Here is a 20,283-nt window from a genome sequence, read left to right as displayed (position 1 = left end):
TGCTGCTGGGAAAACCTCAGGTTTTCAAGAGGACAAAGGCTCAATCTACTGGGCCCATGTAAGTCAGCCCAGAATTAATGCCATTTGGATAGGAGGGGCTTAGAATTTGTTTCTGCACTGGAGTCATATGGTTTCTTCTTTGTTTCTATTATTATTGAAAATTATATTGATTAGTTTTTGAATGTTGAACCAATCATACATTCCTGGGATGAGCCTCACTTCGTGGTGATGTCTTATATCTTTATATTCCTTACTAGCTTTGATTTCCAAATATTTTGTTGAGGATTTTGTGTCTGTGATCATGAGAAATATCAGGGTAGCGTTGGTCTCTTGGTAAGAGTGGGAAAGTGTTTCTCCCTCTTCTATTTCCTGGAAGATATTGTGTGGAATAAATATTTCTGCCTTTAAATGTTCAGTAAAATTCACCAGTGGGAACTTTGGGAATTAGCTATTCTTCATTGGAGAAAAAAAATTGTTTTACAATGATTAACTAGGAATTCAGTTCCTTTAATAGATGTGGGATTATTTAGTTTATCTGCTGCCTGGGTGAGTTTTGGTAGTTTGTGTCTTTCAGTAATTGGTTCACTTTATCTAAGTTGTCAAACGTGTGGGTATGGAGTTATTTGTAGTGTTCTTAGGTCAGCCTCTTAATGCCTATGGGATCAGTATTAAAGTCTTTCGTTCCTGATATTGGTAATTTGTTTCTTCTCCATTTTATTCCTTGGTCAATTTGTCTAGAATATTATCAACTTCACTGATCTTTCAAAGAGCTAGCTTTGTGTTTCATTGATCTTTAATTTTTTTCGTGTCTGCTCTTATCTATTATTTCCATTCTTCTGTTTGTCTTGGGTTTAATTTGTTCTTCTTTCTCCTGTTTCTTAAGATGGAAGCTTGCATTACTGATCTCAGACCTTTCTTCTTTTCAGATATAAATGTTTAATGTTATAAATTCCCTCTAAGCCCTGCTTTGCTGTATCTCGCCAATTTTGATCATTTTTCTTTAATTTAAAATATTTTAGTTTCTCTCGAGATTTCCTTCTTGAGGCACTTGTTTTGCTTAGAAGTGTGTTTTTAATTTCCAAATATTTTGAGATTTTCCAGCTGTCTTTTTGCTCTTGATTCTTAGTTTAATTTCATTACAGTATTAGAGCAACTATGCATGATTTCTGTTCTTTTGTGTATGTTAAGGTTATTTTCTGGGGCCCAGAGTGTTGTCTGTCTTGGTATGTGTTTCCATGTGCACTTGAGAGTAACGTCCATTCTGCTGATGTTGGGCGAAGTGTTCTAGAAATGTCAGGTCAAGTGAGTTGATGGCGTTCAGGTACATGCATTCTTACTGATATTTTTTGCCTACATGTTCTGCAAATTATTGAAAGGTGAGTGATGAAGACTCCATATATAATTGTGGATTTGTCTCTACTGTACTTTCAGATCTATGATTCTTCACCCATTCATTTTGAAACTCTGTTGATAAGTGCATAAACACTTAAGATTTTTATGACTTCTTACACAATTGACCCCTTTATAATTATACATTAGCCCTCTTTATCCTTGATAATAATTCTTGTTCTGAAATTTACTTTTTTGGAAATTAATACAGATACTCTGGTTTTCTTTTGATTTGTGAGTACATGTATATGCATGTATTATCTGTCCTTCGACTTTAACGTATATTTCTGTTTCTAAAGGAGGTTTCTTGTAGACATCCTATAGTTGGATTTTAAATTTTATGTATTTAAAAATTTAATTGAGGAAACATTGGGTTATAACATTAAAGAAGTTTCAAGCACACAGCATTATATTTCAATGTCTGTATATAGTAGTAGTCAGAGGAGGAGGGTGAGACAGGTAAAGGGTGTTCATGGTGACAGATGAGTGGGTCCTACTTCTTTATCCATTCTGACAACCTTGGTCATTTTATTGACTTCTTTAGAACATTCGTATTAAAAATGATTATTCATAGATTAAATTGTCCCATCTTGCTAGCTGTTTTCTGTTTGTTTCATTTTTGTTTACTTCATATTTTTCTGCCTTCTATTGGCTTAAATGAACATTTGCTTGTGACTCTGTTTCATCTTCTTATCGACTTATTATTTAAATATTTCTTAAACATTAATTTGATTTACCACATACATTTGAAAATAATGTTGTCTGCCTTTAAATAATATTATACTGCATCGCATATAGTATAAAAAACCTTGTAACAACACATTCCCAATTCCTACCTCTGATGCCTTTGTCATGTTTCAGTTTTACATTTACTATAATCACACAATATTTTTATTATTATTTTTGTTTTAAAAACCAGTTATAACACATTTGAAATAAGAAAAAATATTCTATTTTGTCATCATTTATTTCACTTCTGATCTTTTCATTGCTTTGTGTAAATCCATGTTTTTGACTATATCTAATTTTTTCTGCCTGAAAAACTTCCTTTAACATTTCTTTTAGAGTAGGGCTAATCTGATAGCAGTGTTTTTGTTTTCTGTTTTTATGAGAAAGTCTTTATTTCATTTTCAATTTTTAAGAATATTGCGACTGAGTAAGAATTTGGGGGCTGACCGTTCTTTTTCTTTTATCACATTACTGATGAAACTCTTTATCTTTTCATTTTCGTGATTTCTGATGATAAATTTGCTGTAATTCTTACACTTTTCCCTCTACAGATCAGTGGTCCCCAGTGTTTTTGGCACCAGGGACCAGTTTTGTGGAAGACAATTTTTCCACAGACAGGGATGGGGTGGGCAGAATGGTTTCCAGAGGATTTTTGTAAGACGCATGCAACCTAAATCCCTGGCAGTTAAATCACAGTTCCCAGTAGGGTTCTCTCTTCTCTAAGAATTGAATACTGCCACAGAGATCAGGCTGGAATGTGAGTGATGGGGAATGACTGTAAATACAGATGAAGTTTGCTTGATCGCCCACTGCTCATCTCCTGCTGTGCATTCCTAATCCTAACAGGGCAAGGACCAGTAATGGTCCGTGGCCTGGGGTTGGGGAGCTCTGCTACAGATAACATTTATTTTCTCTTTGGTTGCCATCATGATTTTCTCTTTAGTTGTCAGTGCTTTGAATATGACATGCTTCACTTTTTTCTTTCTTTTCTTCTTCCTCCCTTCTCCTTGGTATTTTCTAAGCTTTTTGAGCCACTGGTTTGGAATCTGTCACTATGTTTGAAAAATCCTAGTGTTTATTTCTCCTTCCTTTTTCTGTCCTTTGTCTCCTTCTGAGATTCCAATAATATGTGGATTGACGTTGTCCCACAGCTCTTTAAAACTTTGTTCTAGTTTTGTGGATATAAGCGAAAGTGCTAGTAGCTCAGTCGTGTCCGACTCTTTGCGACACCATGGACTGTAGTCCACCAGGCACATCTGTCCATGGAATTCTCCAGGAAGGAATACTGGAGTGGGTTGCCATGCCACTCCAGGGGATCTCCAGGGGATCGTCCCAACCCAGGGATTGAACCCAGGTCTCCCACATTGCAGGCAGATTCTTTACCATTTGGTTGGTTGGATTTTACTATTTTTTTTCCGGTTATGGTAATATCTATTGCCCTATCCTCAGTTTTAGGCAGGCACTGTGAACCTGGGTCTTGGGAATGATCATCCATTTTCAAGACTATTTCTAGTAAATTTCTTCTACTCCCTCAGGGTAGAGCTTCATTTTCCTGTTTTGTTATCTCCAGTGGTTTTTCACTGGTGGTGTTGGTTTAATTGCTAGGTCGTGTCCAACTCTTGTGACTTCATGTTCTATAGGCTGCCAGGCTCCTCTGTCCATGGGATTTCTCAGGCAAGAATACTGGACTGGATTGTCATTTCCTTGTCCAAGAGATCTTCACAACTCAGGGATCAAACCCAGGTCTCCTGCATTTCAAGTGATCTTCTGCATTGTAGGCAGATTCTTTTCTAACTGAGCCACCAAGAAAGCCCAGGTTTTCACTAGTGCTTCCTTTTTCCCCTTTAGATTCTGCCTTCTGTATCCTCTAGGAGATGGAGGAGATATGTTCTGGGTGGAGTCTGCTCTCCATCCTCTGGCAGGTACTAGAAGGAAAGCTTTCTCAAGATCCTTCCTAGTCTTTCCCATGAATACCTGGTAGGATTCCTAGAGGGAGAACGTGAAGGAGGGTGTCAATTGCTCTCTGTCTGCCACCCTCAGAGACTTCACACTCTTACAGTCAGCTTGTACTAGCTTTTATGGTATGTGCTCTTGTCTGCTCCAGTAAATAAATGCCTGCATCTTGCTTTTCTCTATATTTGTTGTTGTTGTTCAGCCACTAAGTCATGTCCAATTCTTTGTGACCCCATGGATTGCAGCATGCCAGGCTTCCCTGTCCTTCAACATCTCCCAGAGTTTGCTCAAATTCATGTCCATTGAGTCAGTGATGGCATACAACCATCTCATCCTCTGTTGTCTCCTTCTCCTCATGCCCTCAATCTTTCCCAGCATCAGGATCTTTTCCAGTGAGTTGGCCTTTTGTATCTGATGGCCAAAGTATTGGAGCTTCAATTTCAGCATCAGTCCTTCCAATAAATATCAGGGTTTATTTCCTTTAGGATTGACTGGTTTGATCTCCTTGCTGTCCAAGGAACTCTCAAGAGTTTTCTTCAGCATGACAATTCAAAACCATCAATTGTTCAGCACTCAGCCTTCTTTATGGTCCAACTCTCATATCCGTACATGACTGCTGGAAAAACTATAACTTTGATCATACAGAACTTTTTTGGCAAAGTGATGTCTCTGCTTTTTAATATGCTGCCCATGTTTGTCATACCTTTTCTTCCAAGGAATAAGTGTCTTTTAATTTTGTGGCTGAAGTCCACTGTCTGCCATGATTTTGGAGACCAAGAAAACCATTTACCCCCCATTTATTTGTCATGAAGTGATGGATCTGAATGCTGTGATCTTAGTTTTTTGAATGTTGAGTTTTAAGACAACTTTTTTATTCTCCTCTTTCACCCTCATCAAGAGGCTCTTCACATCCTCTTCGCTTTCTGCCATTAGAGTGGTGTCTTCTGCATATCTGAGGTTGTTGATATTTCTTCTGGCAATCTTGATTCAAGTTTGTGACTCATTTAGCCCAGCATTTTTGCATGATGTACTCTGGATATAAGTTAAATAAGCAGGGTGACAGCATACAGCCTTGACATACTCCTTTTCCAATTTTGAAATGACAATCCATTGTTCCATGTCTGATTCTAATTATTGCTTCTTGTCCTGTATACAGGTTTCTCAAGAGACAGGTAAGATGGTCTGGTATTCCCATCTCTTTAAGAATTGTCCACAGTTTGTTGTGATCCCCACAATCAAGGCTTTAGTGTAGTCAATGAAACAGAAGCAGATGTTTTTTGGAATTCCCTTGCTTTTTCTATGCTCCTACATATGTTGACAGTTTGATCTTTGGTTCCTCTGCCTTTATACACCCAGCATGTACATGTGGAAGTTCTTGGTTCACGTACTGTTGAAGCCTAGCTTGAAGAATTTTGAGTATTAGCTTGCTAGCATGTGAAATGAGCACAAGTGTACAGTAGTTTGAGCATTCTTTGGCATTGCTTTTCTTTGTGATGGGAGTGAAAACTGACTTTTTCAGTCCTGTGGCCACTGCTGAGTTTTCCAAATTTGCTGGCATATTGAGTGCAGCACTTTAACAGCATCATCTTTTAGGATTTGAAATAGCTCAGCTGGAATTTCACCACCTCCGTTTGCTTTGTTCATAGTAATGCTTCCTAAGGCCCACTTGACTTCACACAGCAGGATGTCTGGCTCTAGTTGAGTGACCACATTATTGTGGTTATCCAGGTCATTAAGACCTTTTTTGTATGGCTCTTCTGTGTATTCTTGCCACAACTTCTTATTCTCTTCTGCTTCTGTTAGGTCCTTGTTTTTTCTGTTGTTTATGGTGTGCATCTTCTCATAAAATGTTCTCTTGATATCTCCAATTTCCTTAAAGAGATCTCTAGTCTTTCCCTTCAGTTTTTTCCCTCTATTTCTCTATAGTTTGCCTATGTCTATGTAGATTTCAATTTGGTTACTTGGCCTGAGACCTCAGTTCTCTGATAAGTTAAAGAAATTCATTACATGCAAAACTTGGAGACTGTGGATTTGGTGTCAGAACGTTGCAATAAAGGGAGTCACATGAATTGGTTTCCCAGTGCATATAAAATATTTGTTTATTTTTGTTTTTATTTCCATTACTCTAGAAGATGAATCAAAAAAGATATTGCTATGAAGAGTGTTCTGCCTGCTTTCTTCTAAAAATTTTATAGTATATTGTCTTACATTTAGGTCTTTAATCCATTTTGAGTCTATTTTGGGGTATGGTGTTAAAGAATGTTCTAATTTCATTTTTTACATGTAACTGTCCAGTTTTCCCAGCACTATTGAAGAGACTGTCTTCCTTCCATTGTATTGTCTTGCCTCTCTTATCATAGATTAGTCAATCTATGATTGATTAATCATACACACCCATGGGTGTGTGGGTTTGTTTCTGGGCTTTCTATCCTGTTCCATTGATCTCTATTTCTGTGCCAGCACCATACTATGTTGATGACTGTAGTTTTGTGGTATAGTTTGAAGTCAGGGAATCTGATTCCTTCAGCTCCATTTTTGTTTCTCAAGATTTCTTTTGCTCTTTGGGGACTTTTGTATTTACATTCAAATTTTATGATTTTTTGTTCCAGTCTGCAAAAAATGTCATGGGTAATTTGATAGGTATTACATTGAATCTGTAAGTTGCCTTGGGTAGGATAGTCATTCTGACAGTATCGATTCTTCCAAACAGAAGAACATGGTAGAGCTTTCCATTTGTTTGTGTCACCTTCAATGTTTTCATCAGAGTTCTATAGTTTTCAGAGTACAGGTCTTTTGTCTCATTAGGTAGGTTTATTCCTAGGTATATTATTCTTTTTGATGTGTGGTAAATGGGATTATATCTTTAATTTCTCTTTCTGATCTTTTGTTATTGATGTATAGAAATGCAGTTGATTTCTGTTAAACTCAAAAGCTTTTGCACAGCAAGGAAACAAAATGAAAGACACCCACAGAATGAGAGAAAATATTTGCAAATGATGTAATTGATGAGGGATTATTCTCCAAACTTTACCAACAGCTCATGTGCCTCAATATCAAGAAACAAACAACAATTCAGCAAAAAAAAAAAAAAAAAATGGCAGAAGATGTAAATAGACATTTTTCCAAAGAGACATGCAGATGGCCAATAGGCACATGAAAAAATGCATAACATCACTAATTATTAGAGAAATGCAAATCAAAACTACAATGAGATATCACATTACACCAGCTAGAATGGCCATAATCAAAAAAATCTATAAAAAATAAATGCTGGAGAGGGTGTGGAGAAAAGGGAAACTTCCCTTCCTGTACTGTGGATAGGAATGTAAATTGGTACAGCCACTGTAGAGAACAGTATGGAGGTTCCTTAAGGATCTGTTAGGTTGGTGCAAAAGTAATTGTAATTTTTGCATTGTTGAAATTTGCTGTTTGATTTTGGAATACATTCTAAATAAATGTTGTTATGTAATACATCATTTTAATGTGCATTTCTCACTTTATATATATATATATATATATATATATATATATATATATATATATTGCTAATGACATTATTTGCTGTTTATTTTTATACTTATTTTAGACAGCCAGTCCATTCTAAAGGAGATCAGCCCTGGGTGTTCTTTGGAAGGAATGATGCTAAAGCTGAAACTACAGTACTTTGGCCACCTCATGCGAAGAGTTGACTCATTGGAAAAGACTCTGATGCTGGGAGGGATTGGGGGCAGGAGGAAAAGGGAATGACAGAGGATGAGATGGCTGGATGGCATCACCGACTTGATGGATGTGAGTTTGAGTGAACTCTGGGAGCTGGTGATGGACAGGGAGGCCTGACGTGCTGCTGTTCATGGGGTTGCAAAGAGTCAGACATGACTGAGTGACTGAACTGAACTGAACTGAACTGATGGAAATGATGTTAGACAAAAAGCAAATTCAAGAGATTTTCTTGAGTTCAAAATTGGACATAGAGCAGCAGAGACAACTCACAACATCAACAACACATTTGGCTCCAGAACTGCTAATGAACATATGGTGCACTGGTGGTTCAAGAAGCTTTGCAAAGGAGACAAGAGCCTTGAAGATGAGGAGCACAGTGGCCAACCCATCATTGAAGCTTATGCCTTACAACTACAGGAGAAGTTGCCCAATAACTCAACGTCTACCACTCTACAATTGTTTGGCATTTGAAGAAAATTGGAAAGGAAAAAAGCTCGATAAGTGGGTGCCTCATGCGTTGACCAGAAATTTTAAAAATGTCATTTTGAAGTGTTGTTTTCCCTTATTCTATATAATAACAACAAACCATTTCTCAGTTGGATTGTGATGTATGAGAAAAGTGGATTGTACAGAACAACCAGTGATGAATAGCTCTGTTGCTGGACTGAGAAGAAGCTCCAAAGCACTTTCCAAAGCCAAACTTGCACCCAAAATAGCTCATGGTCCCTGCTTGGTGGTCTGTGGCCAGTCTGATCCACTATAGCTTTCTGTATCCCGGTGAATCCATTACATCTAAGAAGTATACACAACAAATTGATGAGATGCACCAAAAACTACAATGCTTTCAGCCAGAATTGGTCAACAAAAAGGACCCAATTCTTCTCCATGACAATGCTCAACCACATGTTGTGCAACCAATACTTCAAAAGTTGAATAAATTGGGCTATGAAGTTTTACCTCATCTGCCATATTCACCTGACCTCTCACCAGCTGACTACCACTTCTTCAAGCATCTTGACAACTTTATTCAAGACAAACTCTTCCACAGCCAGCAGGATGCAAAAAATGCTTTTCCAATAGTTGGTTGAATCCCAAAGCACAGATTTTTATGCTATAGGAATAAGCAAACATATTTTTCAGTGGCAAATATGTGTTGATTGTAATGGTTCCTTTTTTGATTAATAAAGATATGTGTGAGCCTAGTTATAATGATTTAAAATTCATGATCTGAACCCATAATTATGTTTGCACCAACCTAATAAAAATAGAGCTACCATATGATCCAACAATCCCACTCCTGGGCGTATATCCAGAGAACAACATGGTTCAAAAGGATACATACAACTCAGTGTTCACTGGGGCATTGTTTACAATAGCCAAGACATGGAAGTAACCTAAATGTCCATTGACATTTGAATTGACAACTGTCCATTGACAGAAGAATAGACAAAGCAGAAGTGGTACATATATACAATGGAATATTACTCAGAATGAAATAATGCCATTTGCAGCAACATGGATAAACCTGAAGATTATCATACCAAATGATGTAAGTCAGTCAAAGACAAATACCATATGATATTGCTTATATGCAGAATCTAAAAAAATAATACAAATGAACTTATACACAAAACAGAAGTAAGTCTGTTCTCACAGACTTAGAGAACAAACTTATGGTTACAAGGGGGAAGGGGTGGAGAAGGGATAAATTAGGAATTTGGGATTAACATGTACATACTACTATCTATAAAATAGATAACCAGTGACGACCTACTATACAGCACAGGGAACTCTACTCAATATTCTGTAATAACTTAAATGAGAAAAAAAATTTAAAGGAATATATATTAAAATTATATAATTCTCTATATATATAAATCCAAAACCACTGCAGATGGTGACTGCAGCCATGAAATTAAAAGATGCTTACTCCTTGGAAGGAAAGTTATGACCAACCTAGATAGCATATTCAAAAGCAGAGACATTACTTTGCCAACAAAGGTCCGTCTAGTCAAGGCTATGGTTTTTCCTGTGGTCATGTATGGATGTGAGAGTTGGACTGTGAAGAAGGCTGAGCACCGAAGAATTGATGCTTTTGAACTGTGGTGTTGGAGAAGACTCTTGAGAGTCCCTTGGACTGCAGGGAGATCCAACCAGTCTATTCTGAAGGAGATCAGCTCTGGGATTTCTTTGGAAGGAATGATGCTAAAGCTGAAACTCTAGTACTTTGGCCACCTCATGCAAAGAGTTGACTCATTGGAAAAGACTCTGATGCTGGGAGGGATTGGGAGCAAGAGGAGAAGGGGACGACAGAGGACGAGGTGGCTGGATGGCATCACTGACTGGATGGATGTGAGTCTGAGTGAACTCTGGGAGTTGGTGATGGACAGGGAGGCCTGGCGTGCTGCGATTCATGGGGTTGCAAAGAGTCAGACACGACTGAGTGACTGATCTGATCCGATATATATAAAATTTAAAAGGTATATATATATATATATATATAACTGAATCATTTTGCTGTAACCTGAAACTAACACAATATTGCTAGTCAGCTATGCTTTAATATAAAATAAAAAAAATTTTTAATCTGCATTTACACTATCTTTTCTCTAAGTATGCAATGGCATTATTTCTAAAAATGTATATACCTTAATTTAAAAATACTTTATTGCTAAAAATGTTAGCCATCATCTGAGCCTTCATCAAGTTGTAATCTTTCTGCTGGTGGAGGGTCTTGCCTCAATGTAGATGACTGCTGACTGATGTGCTAACTGATCAGAGTGGCAGTGTCTTAAGTCTGGGGTGGCTGTGGCAATTACTTAAAACAAGACAACATTGATGTTTGCCACATTAATTGACTCTTCTTTTCATGAATAATTTGTCTGTAATATGCAATGCTATCTGATAGCATTTTACCCACAGTAGGATTTTGAAAATTGGAGTCAATCCTTTCAAACTCAGTCACTGCTTTATCAACTAAGGATATGCAATACTCTAATTCCTTTGTATCATTTCATCAGTCTTCACAGCTTCTTCACTAGGAGTAGATTCTATCTCAAGAAACTACTTTCTTTGATTATCCATAAGAAGCAACTCCTCAATTGTTAAAGTTTTGTTGTGAGATTGCAGCAGTTCAGTTACATCTTCAGGCTCCACTTCTAGTTCTCTTATGGTTTCCACTACATGTGTACTTACTTCCTCTGCTGAAGTCTTGGACCCTTCAAAGTCATCCATGAAGGTTGTAATCAACTTCTTCCAAAGCTCTGTTAATGTCGATATTTTGACCTTTTCTAATGAATCAAAAATGTCCTTAATGGCATCTGTGTATGCATGCATGCTCAGTTGCTTCAATTGTGTCTGTCTCTTTGTGACTCTATGGACTACAGCCCTCCAGGCTCCTCCATCCAAGGATTCTCCAAGCAAGAATACTGGAGTGGGTTGCCATGCCCTCCTCCAGGGGATCTTCCCAACTCAGGGATTGAAGCCGCATCTCCTACATTGCAGGCAGATTCTTTACTGCTGAGCCACTGGGGAAGCCCCTAATGGCATCTAGATTGGGGGGGTTCTTTCCAGAACCTTTTCAATTAACTTTGCAGAGCTAAATAAGGAATCGTTTTCTATGGCAGTTGTAGTCTTAAAAATATATATATTTCTTAATTCATAAGGCTTGAAATAAAAATTACTTCTTGATCTATGGGCAGCAGAATGGATGTTGTATTAGCAGATATGAAGACAGCATTAACTTCATTAAAGCTCTTGGATACATTCTCAATGTTTTGGGGGACATTCTCAGTGAGCAGCAATGTTTTGAAAGGAATCTTTTTATTTCTTTCTTTCTTTTTTATTTTTGAGGAACAGGCCTCAGTCAGTTTAGTTCAGTTCAGTGTTCATTCGTGTCCAACTCTTTGCAACTCCATGGGCAGCAGCACGCCAGGCTTCCCTGTCCATCACCAACTCCCAGAGTTTGCTCAAACTCATGTCCATAGAGTCGGTGATGCCATCCAACTATCTCATCCTCTGTTGTCCCCTTCTCCTGCCTTCAATCTTTCCCAGCATCAGGGTCTTTTCCAATGAGTCAGTTCTTCGCATCAGGTGGCCAAAGTGTTGGAGTTTTTCAGCTTCAGCATTGGTCCTTCCAATGACTATTCAGGACTAATTTCCTTTAGGATTGACTGGTTTGATCTCCTTGCAGTCAAAGGGACTCTCAAGAGTCTTCTCCAACACCCCAACATTGCACTTAAAATATTCAGTAAACCATGTTGTAAACAGATGTGCTGTCATCTAGGCTTTGCTATTCTACTGAGAGCATAAGAAGAGTAGATTAAGCATAATTCTTAAGGGTCCTGTCATTTTCAGGATGGAAAATGAACAATGGCTTCAACTTCAAATCACCAGCTGCAATATCCCCATTTCATTGAATTGAAGAGAATTAAGGCCTTGTTCTGGTGGGCTGCAGCCCACGGGGTCGCTAAGAGTTGGACACGACTGAGCGACTTTGCTTTCCATTTTCCCTTTCATGCATTGGAGAAGGAAATGGCAACCCACTCCAGTGTTCTTGCCTGGAGAATCTCAGGATGGGGGAGCCTGGTAGGCTGCCATCTATGGGGTCACACAGAGTCGGACACGACTGAAGCAACTTAGCAACAAGGCCTTGCTCTGGATTAAGCTGTGACTTAAGGGAATGTTATGGCTGGTTTCGCAAAGAGTCGGACATGACTGAGCGACTGATCTGATCTGATCTGATCTGATGGCTGGTTTGATCTTCTATCCATACCATTAGTACTTTCTCCATATCAGCGATAAGGCAGTTAGGCTTTCTTATCATTTGTGTGTTTACTGGAGCAGCATTTTTTAAAATAATGTCACCTCTGCATTCACAACTTGGCTAACTGTTTGGCACAAGAGGCCTAATTCTCTGCCTATCTTGGCTTTTGACATGCCTTCATCACTAAGCTGAATTAATTCTAGTTTTTGATTTAGAGTGAAACATGCACCTCTTCCTTTCCTTGAACATTTTGAGGCCACTGAACTGTTATTAATTGGCCTAATTTTAAAATTGTGTCTCAGGGAATAAGGAGACACAAAAAGAGGGATGGGGAGTGGCCAGTTGGTGGAGCAGACAGAACTCACACCACGTTAAATTCAACACACAGCAACACACAACAATCGTCTTACGTGGGTGTGGCTTATGGAGCCCCAAACAATTCCAGTAGGAAGGGTCACTGATTGCAGAGCCCCATTACAAATATAATTATGAAAAAAGTTTGAAATAGCGCTAAAATTACCAAAATGTGACTCAAAATACCAAGAGAACATATACTGTTGGGGAAAATGGTGCAATAGTCTTGCTCAGAGGAGGATCGCCACAAACCTTCAATTTCAAAACAAAACGCAATATTTGCAAAGTACAACAAAAGTGAAGGCAGTGTAACAAGGTCTGCCTGTGTAACTTCTTACGTGCTCTGAAAAGGTGTAAGATTAGCATCATTTTTTCCCCCATAAGTATTTGGTAAACCTGGTGGGTAAAGTCATTCAGGCCTATACAGGTTTTATTTGGAATGATAATAAATCTAGTAGATTTTTGTGGTGCTATTCATATTTCTCTCATGTCAGTCGTGGTGAAGTACATTTTTCTAGAGAGTTGTCCATTTTGTTTAGTTTACCTGTTTGAAGGGAAAGTGAGTTGTTTACTACTTTTTAAAACATGTTCTGATTTTTGGCTATTCTTTCTTTTTATTACAAGTAGTTTTATCAGGATTTATCAGTGTATTAGCCTTTTCAAAGGATAAACTGATTTTCTATATGTTTGCTTTTTGCTTTATTAATTTTTGCTCTTTTACTTATATTTTCTCTGTCCATTTTATTTTAAAAGGTTGAAGGCTGCACTATACACATAGCCTAGAAGATTTACTATTCCAATACAATCCCAATAAGAAGCCCAAAAAGTTTCTTTGTTTTGTGAAACTTGACAAGATAATTCTGGACTTTGTGTTAAGCGTATGACTAAACCAAAAATGAGAAACTAGGGAAAATATTTCATCTTATATGATAGACACATGCTTAGTTTTATTAGTCACTTTTACAAATCAGTAAGAAAGAGAACAACAAACCAATATTAAAACATGCAAAGGACATAAATAGTTAGGTTACAAATGAGAGAAAATAAATGTCTTAAATATAGGAACACTATTCAACCTCACCAATGGTATTCAAACTAAAATTTTTAAAACAGTGAAAATGTAAAAAAAATCATAGCAAAAACTGACATACCCACATATATGAAAATAAATTTCAATAATGAATAAACCAGTCAGGCCAAAATTTAGTAAGAGCGAAGGACATGTGAACAGTGTGAATAGCAAGCTTAAATTAATGAGCACATCTAGAACCCTGCACTCAAAGTCTGTATGAGATTTTAGCCAAGTTGGAGGATAAAAGGCCACAACACCAATCTCAGTGAATAACGGAATAGTGTATTTAATACACATAGTGGTATCTAGTAGCTATTCAAAGATAAAATATCAATGATAAAATATAGCCCAATAAGGCATAGTCCTCAGGAAATTAAAGAAATCCATTGCTGAATAATTCAAAGGATAGGAAGATCACAGTGGAAAACATGAAATATTCATGAATGAATCATAAAGAATGACTATGTGTCAATACCTGAGTGATGCTGCTAAAATGGTAATTGAGGAATATTTAAGTGCATCCATTAGAAAAGAAATAGTGACCATTATTGAAATAAATTTTCAAAACCAAGACAAGAAAGAGAGTAACCCCAAGGTAAGCAGAGGAAAGTGTATAAAGTATAAATACCAGTGAAAGAGGAAGCAAAAGAACCAGGACGACAGCCAGTCAAGCTGATAGCTCATTCATCAGAAAGGACTAAGTGATAAACTAGACATCTGAAGGGATTAATAATTTTTTTCCTCCTGGGAAGATTTTAAATTACAAATTCATTTTTTAATTTGTTAATAGATCTGTTCATATTTTCTACTTCATTTTGAGTCTGCTTTGTTAATTTATGTCTTTGTAGGAATTATTCATTTCACCTGAATTGTCTAATTTGTTGTCATAAAGTTCTTGACAGTATTCCTTTATAATAATTCATAATAATTCCCCTTTCCTTTCTGTAAATTCACCAATGATATGTCCTTTCTCTTTCATGTTTTTCTTAATTTTTCTTTCATTTCTGGGTCAGTCTACCTAGAGGCTTAGCAAATATTACTGATCTTTTCAAAGAATCAACTTTCAGTCCATTGATATTCTATATTGCTTTTCTTTTCTCTGTTCAATTGCTTTCCTCTCTAATTTGTATTATTTCCTTCCTTTGACTTGTTTTAAGTTTAGTTTTCTCTTTTTCTCTAGTTCTTAAAAGTTGGAGCACACGAAGTTAACTTGGATCTAACTTTCTAATATAGCCATTCAAAGCTCTCCATTTCCCTATAGGCACTGCATTAGCTGTATCCCATAAATTTTTGATGTGCCTTAGTTTCATTCTGTCTGATATTAGTACAACCACTCCAGCACTCTTATGGCTACTGTTTACATGGTATATCTTTCTGTATTCTTTCTCTTTGAACCTACGTATGCCTTTGGATCAAAATTGTGTATCTTAGATCTTATTTTTTAATTGAATTTGAAAATATTTGACAGGATTAGAGAGTTCAATCCATTTACATTTAATGTAATTATTCATATGATTGTACTTATGTATGCCATTTTGATAATTAATTTTTATGCCTCATACTTTTTTATTTCCTCTGTTGCTTCTTTCTTTTTTTTTAGCACTAAGTAGATACTTCCTATTTCACCATTTTAATTCCTTTGTTATCATTGCTCTTTTTACTATATTTTAGATGTTATTTTCTTAGTAGTTCTCTAGAGATTAAAATATGTATCTTAATTTATCAAAACTGATTTCAAATCAATATTAATGTAATCCCAGTAAAATATAGATATTTTGTGCTATTACTGATGGCATTATACACACATAGGTTAAAATTCCACAATAAATTTAGGATTATCATTATTTTTGTGTAAATGTGTTTAAATGAGTTAAGACAGAAAAAGGAAATGGCACATTTATACTGTCATCTATATCTGAGTTGGGGGAACACACTGAATGTTCAAAAAGACCACAAGTATACTTGGCTTCTGTTTTCTACCAGTAGTTCTTATTTCCCCTTTGAGCATCACTTTCAAAGATAGGAGGCTATTCGGGGCCCCTCCAGTTTCATCTAATATAAGTAAATATTCCTTGAAAACATAGTTACATAATCTCCCCTAATGCATTGTTTTTCAAATTTCTCTCTTAACCTCAATTTTCAATATATTTTTTAAAAATGTAGATGACCAGTCCAAGTTCGATGCATGAAACAGGGCACTCAAAGTCCCTGCATTGGGACAACCCAGAGGGATGGGAGGGGGAGGTAGGTGGGAGGGGGTTTCAGGATGGGGGACAAATGTACACCTGTGGCTGATTCATGTCAATGTATGGCAAAAACCGCCACAATATTTTAAAGTAATTAGCCACCAATTAAATTAATTAACTTAAAAATGTATTGGAGTATAGTTGCTTTACAATGTTGTATCCATTTCAGGTGTACAGCAAAGTGAATCAGTTATACATTTATCCACTCTTTAACAATGTTCAGACAGGCTTTCTTTTCCTTAAAGCTTGATTTGTATTTCCTTTACATAATTCCTGGATTCTTATAAATATATAGTAGAACCTCCATTTCCACAGGTTCATCATCTGTGGATTCAACCAACCATGAGTTGAAATGTTGGTTTGCATCCATGGATGCAAGACCTGTGGATAGGGAGGGCCAAATGTATACATGTCCTGTGCCATTTCATATAAGTAATTTAAGAATTCACAGATTTTTGGTATTTTCAGGGCTCCTGGAGCCAACGGAGCATGATTACTGAAGGACAACTACCACTGATTTGTTCAATCTCAGAAACCCACAACTTCCCTGAAGCCCTTTCAGATTATCCTGTTCTCCCTCTTCCCCACCTCCATATCCCTCTCTGCCCATCAAAGTAGAGAAATCAATCCTTCAGTCTTCAGGAGCCCATATTTTGTATCTCTTTTAGGATTTCTTACCAGGCTGCCCAATTTTGTATTTGCTTGTGTCTTAACCTCCTAATTGTACTATAATGCCCAGGGAACAAGGGACCATCCCTTATTTATATCTCCAAGCCTGCCTTATTCCCAGCGAAGACTCACACACAGTGGGTGTTCACTATGTGTTCAGATAAGGGTGATTTTTGTTTGTTGGCAAAGCTAGATTTGCTGTGGCCCGCCCCTTCCTCACGTGGGCCATAAGGCCCCTGTGTCACCAGGGCTTTTGTGTCTCCAATATTCTCCAGCTTATGCTTCTTGGGAACATTTGTGGGCTATTAGTCATCTTATGTAGAACAGGATATATCTGTCACTTCTCTGTGAAATCCTCCCTTCAGCAAGATTTATTTTAAGAACTGTGTGAAAAGAGAAAATTTCGCAGGCAACCCTGTGAAAATCTGGTCCTTTGTTAACATGTGGGATCAAGTGCCTTGAGTACCCGTCTGGCTGCTTCTGGCCCTGCCCACCCCGGGGCCCCCTTGGCAGTGCAGTTCTCATAGACTGGCGTCATAACTGCAGGTTCTGAGTCTGCCAGGAAGCTGTGGTTGGTGAGTACACCTCTGCTTTCCCTGCTCTCCACAGCTCCTGTGCCGGGTGAGCTGTAAATTCTCTTGAACAATGAGGCTGACAACCATGCATGTCATCTCCCTGAGTCCTCAGCGCCACCTTGGACATCACTCTGACTCCATGGCAGAAGGGAAAACTGAGTAGACAGCTGGAATGAGCTGGAGCTGGGCTTTGAACTCAGGCCAGTGGTCTCCATGTACAAGGTTCAGTTCAGTAGACTGAGGTGGCTGGTGATCTGCCACTGGCTGCAGCAAGTCTTCACTGAGTTTGGAGCAGGTGGAACCAAATAGCTGCTCATTAAGAATCAGAGGTCTCTGAAGGGATGTGGGATGCTGGAGGTTACCATCCAAAACCCAGCTGGAGGCAAGCTCCTCCTTGCTACACACCATCCTGCCAAGGGAGAGAGCACACGCTGTGGGCACTCTGTGGGGGGGAGTTGGCGCTCTGTCCATCTTTGGCTGTTGGTCTAATCTCTGCCACCCTGACATCTGGCTTCTAGGGCTGCAGTTCCACTAGTTCTGACCCATAGTGGTTGGGCTCCAGGAGCTCTCCGCTTCCCCAAAGTTCACACTGGAGTTAAACAGAAAAGGAGCAGAGTGGCTACCTCCTCCGCACTCTGGGACACACATGTTGGGTGAGAAACACTGGGGCTGCTTGAAGCAGAGCTGCCAGCACCCTGCTCCAGGCTTCCTGCATCAGCCGGGAGGCTTCACACCACATCCTACCCAACACCCCCACTGTGAGTTTCCATAGCAACTTTTGGGAGGAATTTCCAAGGCTCAAAGATTCTGTCACAGTAACCCAGTGAGGGGAGAAGGCAGCCTAGGACCCTACATGCAGGTAGAGGCTGAGGCCCTGGAGGCCCCAGCAAGGCCAGGAGAGCAGAGTGAGTGGGCCCCACAGAGAGTGGTGCAGTGGTCGGGGTTCCGGCTGGCTCTCGCCAGCTCCTAACAACAGGTCACACCTTGTTCCTGGGCATCTCACTTTAGACAATACAGTGAATCTCAGAGATGGTCATGATGATTAAGTGAGGGAGAGCTTCAGGCTTCTCATTTGATGTTTCCTGAAGAATTAGGGCAAGACTAGCCAGGATTTGGATACCAGAGTAGGGCCACCCGTGGGTGTCTGTGGAATTGAAATGAAATTATGCAAGCAGATGGCTTGATGAAGAGACAAAAATATGGATAGAAAAGCATCCTACCCGTGGAAATGCTAATTTTTAAAGCTTTTTAATAATGACACAACTTTGGATATCAAAGCCATCTTCCAGTTTTTATTAAGCCCTCCAATACATTTTCAACAGCACACTGCTCTAAACCACGCACAAGAATTTAAAATGGAGGATTTTTAAATGCCTGCCTCTTAATACCTAAGCACTGATCATGTAACATCCAGCACATGTATCTGCAGACTTAAAACCCATCCAGGCTGTGCTGTGCATCCTGGGGAGTAGAAAGTGACTACACTGTGAGCCCTGCCCTTGAATTGGGGATAAGCAGTAGGGGAGATGGGGCGCTTACATCTACTGTGGGGAGTGCCAGTGACATTCCAAAGAAGGCAGAAACACCTCTGAAAATGAGGAAGGTTTCTCCAGTGAAGCCAGAGCCAAGCCTGAAGGCAGGCTCCAGGAGGAGGGAGAAATACAAGCTTCAGACCCCAGTGCAGGAGAGGGTGAAAGGGTGAGGAGGCCGATGGAGTGTGGGATTAAGCGATGGTGAACCCCTTCTGCCTGCACTCCCTCTGAGTCACTGCCAGTAAACCTCTCATCAACTGGCAGATCTCGGCTTTTCACTAGAGTAGAGCATTATACTCTCTTCTTTTCAGGCTTCTGTGGGTATTAATTCAGTCAAGAATTCAGCCCAGGTCCTGGCACAGAGAAAGCACTTAACAGATTATAAGAGAAGCAATACAAAGTAAAAAGCATAGAAGTTGGCAGTAAGAAAGGATCCTATGTTATAATATCTGGGGATAGAAAATGGCAGTCCATTCCAATATTCTTGCCTGGAGAACCCCATGGACAGAGAAGCCTGGTGGGCCACAGTCCATAGCGTTACAGAGTCAGACACCACTGAAGCAACTGAGCACATGTGTGACTGGGGATGTTCGGATGACTGTCTGCTTTGGGGCTTTCATTTCTCTTAGAATTCTATAATAAAACAATTTTTGGCTCACTCATGCCACTGTATACCCTTCTGCCCTGGTACATCCAGCAAGATACACAGGGAGGGCTCCCTAAGCACCAACACCACAGCAAGCTCTATTAGCCACAGTCAGAGGTGTTAGATGAGAACCCAGGCTTTGCAGACGGACATCTGTTGAGTGGGACACTCCCTGTGCCCCTTCATCTTTCTGTGGGCCATTGACATAAATGGACATTGGGAGACTATCAGGTGAGAAATTCTACCCCCTAGGGATTCAGTATAGGATAAGAAAGGAGGGTATTGAACACAGGCATGCTGCTGCTGCTGCTGCTGCTAAGTCACTTCAGTCGTGTCCGACTCTGTGCGACCCCATAGATGGCAGCCAACCAGGCTCCCCCATCCTTGGGATTCTCCAAGCAAGAACACTGGAGCGGGTTGCCATTTCCTTCTCCAATGCATGAAAGTGAAAAGTAAAAGTGAAGTCGCTCAGTCGAGTCTGACTCTTCGCGACCCCATGGACTGCAGCCCACCAGGCTCCTCCATCCATGGGATTGTCCAGGCAACAGTACTGGAGTGGGTTGCCATTAAAAGCTCACATGATCCAGATAGCACAGATGAGGTCAGCTTGTCACTGCTGCATCCCTCGGGGAT

General features: G+C 39.1%; 1 long non-coding RNA gene across 2 annotated transcripts in view; it reads left to right on the top strand.

Moving 5' to 3' along the window:
• Positions 1 to 20,283, top strand: part of LOC139178203 (uncharacterized) — a 75,680-nt gene that overhangs the window by 49,158 nt on the left and 6,239 nt on the right. Inside the window, exon 3 of one of the 2 annotated variants that reach the window (XR_011562620.1) lies at positions 7,658 to 8,993. The exons of the other annotated variant lie outside the window; for it this stretch is intronic. This is a non-coding gene — a long non-coding RNA (uncharacterized lncRNA). Of the gene's footprint in view, positions 1 to 7,657; positions 8,994 to 20,283 lie in introns of those variants that run through there. 2 annotated transcript variants of the gene reach the window in all.

The sequence above is a fragment of the Bos indicus genome, chromosome 21, assembly GCF_029378745.1.
Source record: "Bos indicus isolate NIAB-ARS_2022 breed Sahiwal x Tharparkar chromosome 21, NIAB-ARS_B.indTharparkar_mat_pri_1.0, whole genome shotgun sequence".
NCBI classification, from domain to species: Eukaryota; Metazoa; Chordata; class Mammalia; order Artiodactyla; family Bovidae; genus Bos; species Bos indicus.
Note: the sequence above shows the minus strand (reverse complement) of the source record. Positions and strands in the feature narration are given on the sequence as shown.